This window comes from Ursus americanus, chromosome 11 (assembly GCF_024610735.1).
Source record: "Ursus americanus isolate L20-20 chromosome 11, mUrsAme1.1.p, whole genome shotgun sequence".
Classification (NCBI taxonomy): domain Eukaryota; kingdom Metazoa; phylum Chordata; class Mammalia; order Carnivora; family Ursidae; genus Ursus; species Ursus americanus.
The window spans coordinates 65,313,033-65,323,002 of NC_142137.1; positions in this window are offsets into that span (position 1 = coordinate 65,313,033).

Consider the following 9,970-nt stretch of genomic DNA (forward strand, 5'->3'; position numbering starts at 1 on the left):
TGAAAGGGAGGATGGAAGTTCATCTGTTTTAAATGACAACACTGAACAAAATTACAGTCAAATGGCCATTCATTCATTCATCCAAAGAGTATATGTTGAGGCAATGCCACATGCCCAGCAATACGCTAAGGGTGTCACAGGGTCCAAGATAGTCTTTGCCCTCAAGGAATCTACTTTCAGTTTAGAAAGAAGCTAATTAAAGAGAGAATTTATTTAAATATCACTTTTCTATTTTTTTTCAGTACTATTGAGCTACAACTGACATGTAGGACGTATACGTTTAAGGTATACAGCATAATGACCCGATTTACATATATCGCAAAATAATTACCACGATAAGTTTATTTAACATCCGTCACCTCATACAATTACCGAAACAACAACAACAACAAAACAAACCCTGCTGTTTTCTTTGTGATGAGAACTTTTAGAATTTACTCTCTCAACAACCTGTAAACATACAGTACAGCCCTGCTAACTATGGTCAAGCGCTAACATTATCTCCCCAACACTCATTTATCTTATAACTGAAAGTATCTTTGACTACGTACCTTTGTATTTCAAAATTTACCCATAGTGACACATTTTTTACATTTCTATAATATGCTAGGTTCTGGGCCTAGAAATACAGAGAAAAATAATAAAACCTCATTTCCGTCTTCTAGGATATAATAATTCAGCACAGGTTTTGATATATTGACAAGCAAACAAGCAAACAAACGGAGCATATACCTCCAAATTTCATAATCTGACGTTGTAGACCCAACCCCCATTCCTCAAAAACAAACAGGTTGAAAGGGCAGATAGAGTAAAACAAAGTTTAAATACACACACACACACACACACACACACACACACACAAGAACTCAAAAGAAAGGGAATTCCTTGGATGCCAACCATTATGGAAATTAAGTTCTTTTCTTTTTTTTTTTATCTTTTTTTTTATAAAGATTTTATTTATTTATTTGACAGAGATAGAGACAGCCAGCGAGAGAGGGAACACAAGCAGGGGGAGTGGGAGAGGAAGAAGCAGGCTCATAGCGGAGGAGCCTGATGTGGGGCTCAAACCCAGAACGCCGGGATCATGCCCTGAGCCGAAGGCAGACGCCCAACTGCTGTGCCACCCAGGCGCCCCTAAGTTCTTTTCTAATAAACAGAAAATTTATAATAACTAACTATATATTTGCCTTAAAATCCATGTCAAAGAAACTAATGGGATTTTTAAATTCTGTTTTGTTTTTTCTTTGGTATCTCAATGAGTAAATTCAGAACTCCAAAATCTGGAGAGGATTAAAAATGGCTTCTTATACAAAGATAGTTTATATTCACCTGGGCTCTTTTTTATCTCCAAGAAATGTAAACAACTTTGTTTATCTGGTAAAAAATAATACAAATCTACGTTTCAAAATCAGAAAGAAACAGAAAAATGCAAATAACACAAAAGAAGCCTTTTTAAATTCCAGCAGTTAGGGATTACTCCTATTAACACCTTGCTATATAAACTTTCAGACTTTTTTCTTTGTATTTACTCCCCAAAACACAATATGAACATACACCTGTATTTATGCATTTCTTATATTTCCAAATTTTAGTTTCATGTAGACCACCACTTGTTAAAATTAGAAACCAAACACTATGCACTTTTTAATTTTAAATTAAATTTTAAAGATTTATTTTTAAAGTTTTAAAAAGTTTTTAAAAGTTACTATTTTAAAGTTTGAATTTTAAATTTTAAAGTTACTATTAGAATTTTAAGGTTACTATTAAATTATTCATAGGTTTCTGGAAAAATCATAATGCAAAATTTGTAAAATACTTGAAGCAAAACAACAACAAAAATAATAAAACTCATATTGTAACTTCATATCAAAACTTGTAGGACACAAGTAAAGCTGTACATGGAGGGAAGTATTAGTCTTATATTAATAAGAAAAACATTGTAGAAAAACAATGAACTAAACATTCAAATTAAGAAGTTAGAAAACTAACCACTAAGCAAACTCAAAAGAAACTTGAAAAGAGGAAATAAAAAATTAATAACAATAAAGTAGAAATAAATAATATGTCTGAAAGATCAGCAAAAAATTTTTTATTTGAAAAACCTATTAAAATGAACAAACCATTGGTAACACTAAGATGAAATCACAGATGTCAAAAATAAACACTACTAGAAATATGAAGAAATATGCGGTGCTGGGGTGGCTCAGTTGGTTAAGTGTCTGCCTACGGCTCAGGTCATGCTCTCTGGGGCCTGGAATCGAGACACACATTGGGCTCCCTGCTCAGCAGGGAGTCCACTTCTCCCTTGATCTCTCTTGCTCTCTCTCTCTCAAATAAATAAATAAATAAACAAATGAATAAATAACTTTTAAAAAAGAAATAAAAAGAAATAGTATCATATAGAGAAGCAGGTACCAAGTGTTTCAGAAAAATGCGTGCCCTGTAATGCAAAACTTTCTGGAAATGAAAAGGTCTAGCTCCCTAATTTATTTCATAGAGAATAAAATAATTTTGATGAAAATACATGAAAAAATAATAACAGAAGAGACTATTATAGGCCAATAGTTTCTATGAGTAGAGAAGCAAAAATTCAAATGAAAATATTAGAAAAGCACCCCCCCACACACCCGTTAGAATGGTTACTGTTAAGAAAATCAAAGATAACGAGTGTTGGTTAGGCTGCACATCGTCTATAGACTGCAGTCATGATTATGTTAAACTGGCTGGGAGGGAAACACATAGATCAACAGAAGGGAATAGAAATTTTAGAAACAGACCTATGCAAGTGTATCCAACTGATTTTTGGCAAAGCTGTAAGATCAGCTGAACAGAAGAAAGACGATCTTTTCAACTAGTGCTGCTGGAGCTATTGGATATCCTCAGGGAACAAATGAACCTCCCAACTTCCATGAAAATTAACTGAAATTTAAATGTAAAACTATAAAACCTTCAGAAGAAAACATGAGATACAGTATTTGGGACGTAGGGCTGTGTAAGAGTTCTTAGACATAATACCATATGCACAATCCATAAAAGAAAATAAATCACTAAGTTGTGGTTCATCAAAATTAAAAACCTTTGTTCTTTGAAAGACCCCTTTAAGAAGATGAAAAGACAAGCTGCAGACTGGAAGAATATTTTTGCCGACCATGTATGTGACAAAGGACTCACAGCTCTAATGTATAAAATCCTGAAAATTAATAGCAAAACAAACAATCCAATTAGAAAAGGGGCAAATCCTGTGAAGTGACATGTCACCTAAGAAGATATACGAATGGTGAATAAGCACAAGAAAAGATGTTCAACATCACCGGGCATCAAGGAAATGCAAATGAGAACTGTGATGAGCTGTCATCCTACACCCATTAGAAGAGCTACAATCAAATAAGGACAACACCAAATGCTGGCGAGGGTGCTGAGGAACTGGGTCTCTCATACGTGAATAGTAGGAATGCCAATGGCACAGCTACTCTGGAGAAACCTAAAATACGTTGGGGCGCCTGGGTGGCTCAGTGAGTTAAGCATCCACCTCTTGAATTCAGCTCAGGTCATGATCTCAGTGTCATGAGACTGAGCCCCACGGTGGGCTCTGTACTTAGTGGAGTCTACTTCTTTCCCTCTCCCTCTGCCCCTCCCTGTTTTTTCTCTCTCACTCTCTCTTAAATAAATCAATCAATAAATCAACAAATCTTTAAAAAAATTTTAAAAATAAAATAAAATCTAAAATGTGTTTACCACACAACAACCCAGCAAACACTCTTGTGCATGTGTCCCAGAGAAATAAAAACTTGGATGTTCACACACACGCACACACACACACACACACACACACACACACACGAACTGTATATGAACGTTCAACTGACTCCTATCTGGGGGAACCACTTGCCTCCCCCAGATAATATAACATTACTATAGTCAAGGTTAGCTACCCTGAACTCCAAACGTAGGTTCTAGTTTCACTTGACATTCCCTGACTCAAATGAGACTTCTCTATCCACAAGGTTTGTCATCATAGGCAGAATTCACACAGGTCAAAATGGAAGATTCAGTTTCTGAGAATTACAAGAAAACGTTGGTTTTAACAGGAGGGATGCTTGTAAAACTTTTTCTAAAAAACAAAAGGAGAAGGCAAAAATATATTTGGAGGGACAAAATGTCAGCTGTTCTTCGAGAACAATATCCCAAATATATTGGCATATTATCTTCCAAAGTAGTTCTATGATGGCTGTTACCAGTTAGTACAGTTTAGCCTGAACTTTTGAGGTTTCGTCTGGGAGCAACACCATCTGAGTGGTCACCTTTGTCTCACTGGAATGCTCAGAAATATAACAGTGTGAGAGGGAGCAGAAGATTTAGCCAGGCTGCAGAATATGCCATTTGTTCCATGTTCAAAGGCGATAGTAGAAAGGAAGCCAAGAAGATGTCTTTTTTCTGTGAGAATTCCATTGTTCATCATGTTCTAATTATGAAATTCGAACTTAAAAGAATGAAAGGGAAGCTCAATCAGCCGCACAGAGCATATCTCCCCTGGAAATAGTTCTTAACGATTTAAATGGCGGACTGATGAACCCTGGACTGACCCAATGGTTACAGCAATATCCTGTAATACTCAAAACAGTCTGCAAAGCTCCATTTCTTGCTTCATTTGTGTTCCAGACAAATTATAAGGCTGTATGGCAGAGAGAGAAAACATTGCTAATCTTTCATGACTGTTAGGTGGTTTTACTGAAATGCAATTGTGAAAACAAATTTCTCAGGTACAGAAAAAAAAATACGTCGTGCCATTGCCTCAATTCAAAATGAATTGATTTATTCCTTAATCACAGAAAAGAAAAAGCTCTCCAAATCGAACAAAAGGAAATGTGGGTAACTTCTACAAAAGATCATTTTGAAATAAAATGAAAAAAGACTTTAAGAATACTTCCATTCCGTAGAGGACCACAAGGCAGGTAACAGAAACCGTGGTCCCAGCAGCCCAGAATTAATACTTATATTTGGAAAATCAACATGTTTGGGAATCTGAAAAGAGGAAAGCTATGTGAAATTATATCATCTTGGGTCATTACGTATCTACGTAATATTCACTCCACTCAGGCACACTCAGACATATGGTAAGGACATAACTGTCTCTACTTCCAGTTGAGATTTTTTCAATAAATGAAACTCCAACCACAAAAGCAGTTGACAATGTGAAATTACAAAAAAGCTGTCAGAAGGACTGTGTGGGAGATGCATTCACCATAAGCACAAGTGCTAGGAATCGGAGAAGGTTTTTAAATGGATTCAGAGACCTTTGGGGAAAAAAAAGAAGGTCTCCTTTTCCAGTAATTGAATTTGACACCAATGTTCTTTGGATGCTAGGGCTGTACAGGGTATTTTCCCATCCACATCTAGGCTAAATTGGAGATGGTGACCTCTGATAGACTAGAGCAATCCGGGAAGTAATAGAAACCTCACTTCATAGAAACTGGTGACAGGTTGGGATTAAACGCTGGGCTGGCCAGGAACAGTTAAACTCCTTTTCAAGGAGCCTACAGGCTTCCAAAGGAATGGAGATTTTTAAAAACATTCTATAAATGCTTCTTTTCCAACTTGCTCTAACTAAATTGAAAATTATAAGATCACCTCAAATCTGGGACACAGACAAGCCTTAAATCCAAATGAGATGTCCTAGGTTCCCAAATTCAATACCATTTTACTGAATTCAGTAACAGGGGGTAAGGATTGGGGCATGCAGCCAGAGGTTTGGGTACAAGGATGTTCCTTGCACTGTTGTTTAAAATAGTGTGTGTGGGGGGAAACAAAAACAAAAAACTTAAGTATTCAAGAACAAGGAATTGGTTAAACTAAGACACGTCATAAAATGGAAATTTATGCAGTCATTAAAAAGAATCCTTTTAGAGAACATTTAATTAAAGTAAATTTCTCAAACTGTATTATATGTATAAAGGATATACATAAATATCCAGATATGTTTAGGATAAAAATTCAGAAATTATGGAATGAGCATCATGAGGCAAAGCCATTACAAATGGTTCTTGTCTTTTATATTCTTTGGCTAATTACACACAGAGTAGCATAATGAATATTACCACTTTACAACCAAACAACTGAAGAACAGTAGCTAAGAAAGTGCAAATGTGACTACAGTCACTTTAACTACTGAAATTTTGTCATATTTACTTGCTTATTAATTGTTAATTCATGTGTTGAATAGGAATTTATTAAAAACATTGTGTTAGGACTTCTGAGAAACAAGGCCTAGAGAATATATATTTGCATAACTCCTCTCCCAGAAATTCACAGAAGAGAATAAAAGAAAATAGAGCATGAAATTTCATCTGTTATAAAACCAGGGAAATGACACAAACCTGTACAACAAACTCTGAAGAATATATATATATATATAAAAACTATAAGTAAATATGCCTATTAAAGGAGTAAATCAGTTTCTCTAATCATTTCTTTTAAAAATTAATTGGTTGAATAATCTCTGATACATTCATATCATTAGAATGATTTAGATGGACACAAATTGACTTACAGAGATCTATTATTAAATAATAAAAGAAAGACACTGAAAAGTATATGAATATAGATGTAAAACAAGTATATACATATAGACACATTATTTTAAATTATATATTCTCATAAATAAATATAAATACATATACAAATAACTATATATAGATATATATCCATTTTTATAAAACAATGACTTTTAAACTATGTAAAATCAAGATTATATATGTATAAGAAGGAGAAAGAGAGGGGTGCCTAGTGGCTCAGTCGATTAGGTGTCTGCCTTCGGCTCGGGTCATGATCTCAGGGTCCTGGGATCGAGCACCGGACCGGGCTCCCTGCTCAGTGGGGAGTCTGCTTCTCCCTCTGCCCCTCTTCCCATGCTCTCTCACTCTCAAATAAATAAATAAAATCTTTTAAAAAAAAAAGAAAAGAAAAATGAAGAAAGAGAAAGACTATATGGGCATGGAAAAAATATGAAAAAACTGGCACCCCAAGACGTTAACCTTAATAACAGAAGAGAGAGCTACTTGGATGTCAAATATAATAATCAAAATTATTTAGAAATCATATACATATATTTCTCCTTCTGTCTATGACACTGTAACTGGCACAGAACTTGCTTTCCCAACAATTATAGAACTGGACAAAATATATGAGTCAGCTATTTTTAGGCATTGACAAACAGGATATAATCTTTGAGAGAAGGGAAACAGATGAGGTACGTCCAACAGTTCCTCTACAAATGCCCTGATTTTCTTCCTGATGGCATTTTCTGCCACAAATCAGGAAGGTGGAGCCCAGAAGAGCAGCAGTCTTAATGACTTGAGGAAGTGGAGTCCCAGGCTGTGGAAACAGGGGGATTTTTCAGAGCAGGATACGTAAGAAGAGAATTGTATGGGGTGGGTGTTGGGGAATGTCATGGGGACTTGCTAGAGAGCTAGGCGGGGGATTGGACAGATGGTGCAGCAGCGTGAGATTCTGCAGGACCAGGCAGAGCTGGCCTGCTACCAGGATGAAAGTAATCAATGATGCTTGTGAGTGTGCACTGTTAGGAGACACTGGATCTCTATCCCAGTTCTAATCAAGAGTCTACGCTGAGGTTGACAATAACCATTATGCTAGAGTAAGAGGTGCACTTTAGAATTTGGCCCAAAACAGAAATAGACTTATCTTTACAAAAATAAAAACAATCCTGACAGGATCAATATAATTTGACAGGTTTTAATGTCTACCAGAAAAGAAAAATGTCAACATGTTTTATAGCAAGACAACACAACCCATACTCCCTACAACAGATCATTCACAATGTCCAGCATACACTCCGAAACTCATAGAAATGCAAAGGAACAGAAAAACATGGCCCACAGGCAAAAAAAAAAAAAAAAAGTCAATAGTAACAGTTCCTCATATGGCCCAGATGTTAGCAAATAAAAACAGCAAATAAGCAGCAAATAAAATTTTAAAACAGCAATAAAAAATACATTTAAGATCTTAAAGGAAAATATGGCCATAATGAATAAAAGGATGGAGAAATTTAGCAAAGAAGTACTATAAAAAAGAATCAAATGGAAATTTAATAAATGAAATATACACTATTTCAAAAGAAAAATTCACTGGATCAGAGCAGCAGAGGCAAGTGTCTGTGAACCTGAAAATAAATCAATAAAATTTATTCAGTATTAAGAACATAAAGAAAAAAATCAAAATAAAATGAACAGAACTTCAATAACCTGTAAGAGAATATTAAAAAAAAAAACAATATAAAGAAGAACAGAAATTTAAAGAAATGATAGCAGAGAATTTCCTATATTTGGTGAAAAAAAGATCAACATATAGTCCCAAGAAACTAGCAAATTGCCAACAGGGAAAACACAAAGAAAACTACACCTCGGCAGATCGTAATCAAACTGCTAAAAACTGAAGATAAACAGAAAATCCTAAAATCAGCTGGATAATAACCATGTATATGTAAATAATGGCTAATGTCTCTTCAGAAACAATCGAATCCATAAAAAATAGAATAACATCTTTAAAGGGTTAAACAAAAACCAAATGTCATCCAAGAATTTTATATCCAGAGAAAATATCCACCAAAAATAAATATAAAAGACATTTTTAGATAATAAAATTGAGAAAGTTTGTCACCAAAAAAAATCTTTACTAAGAAAACTCTAAAAGAAGTTCTTTAGGCTGGAGGAAAAGTGATGCCAGATGGAAATTCAGATCTAGAGAAAGAAATGAAGAGCACTGAAAATGGTAAATGTGAAAGGATATATAAAAAACATTTAATTTGTATGTTAACATCTATGAAATCATATAAATCTTTAAAACAAAAATAACTATACTGACTAAGGGTTTAAAATGTGTAAAGGCACTAGATATGACAACCAGAGCCCAAAGTCTGAATTATAAATAGAACTACACTATTGGAAGGCTATACCTTCTGAAAATGATAAAATGTTTACTCTAAAAAAGACAGTGTTAAACCATGGATGCATATTGTAATTCTTCGAACAACCACTAAAAAATAGAGTTAAAATTCCAACAGAGAAATAAAAATGGAATATTGAATTGTTTAATAATGCACAGGAGGGCTCAGAGGATAAATGGAACAATGGACAAAATACTCCAAATGAAAGGAAAAGATTGTTGGACTGGATTTAAGAAAAATAGCTATTCCCAACTGTACATTGTTTACAATAAATGCTCTTTTAATAAAAAGAGACACACAAGTTGAAAATTTTTTAATGGAAAAGGATATAGTTACTAGAGGAATTATAAGAAAACTGGAGTTGATAAGTTAATATTAGATACAATGGACATATAGACAAGGGAAATTGCCAGAGATTTATTTTTAAAAAAGACATTTCTTAATAATATAAGGATCAGTTAGAAGGAGTAGCAATCATAAGTGTGAATGACCCTAATAATGGAATTTCAAGAGACATTAAAAGAAAACTTGAAGGAACTAAAGGAAATTATAGGTGTATACACAACTAACAGCTGGAAATTTTTAACACCATTTTTCTCAGTAATTGATAGAACAGCTGGGAAAAGTTCAGTAAAGATAAAAAGATCTACATGATACTACAAACCACCTTGACCTAATTGATACAAATAAAACATATATTCAACAATTGCACATTCTTTTTAAGTGCAGAGGGAACATACAACTGGATCATAAGATAGAGTGATACATTTCAAAGATTGGCAAACCACAGAATAAGGCCTCGGACCAAAGTTTTATAAGCAAGTCCATTTGCAATAACAGAACTACTCTAGCTAATCAGTGAATGTAGCAATAACATAGGATACAAAGTCAATACACCAAAATCAATTATACTTCTATACACCAGTATAAACATTTGAAAAGTATTTTAAACTATGTACAACATAATCCAAAAACATAAACTACTTAGACATAAATTTAATAAAAGATCTG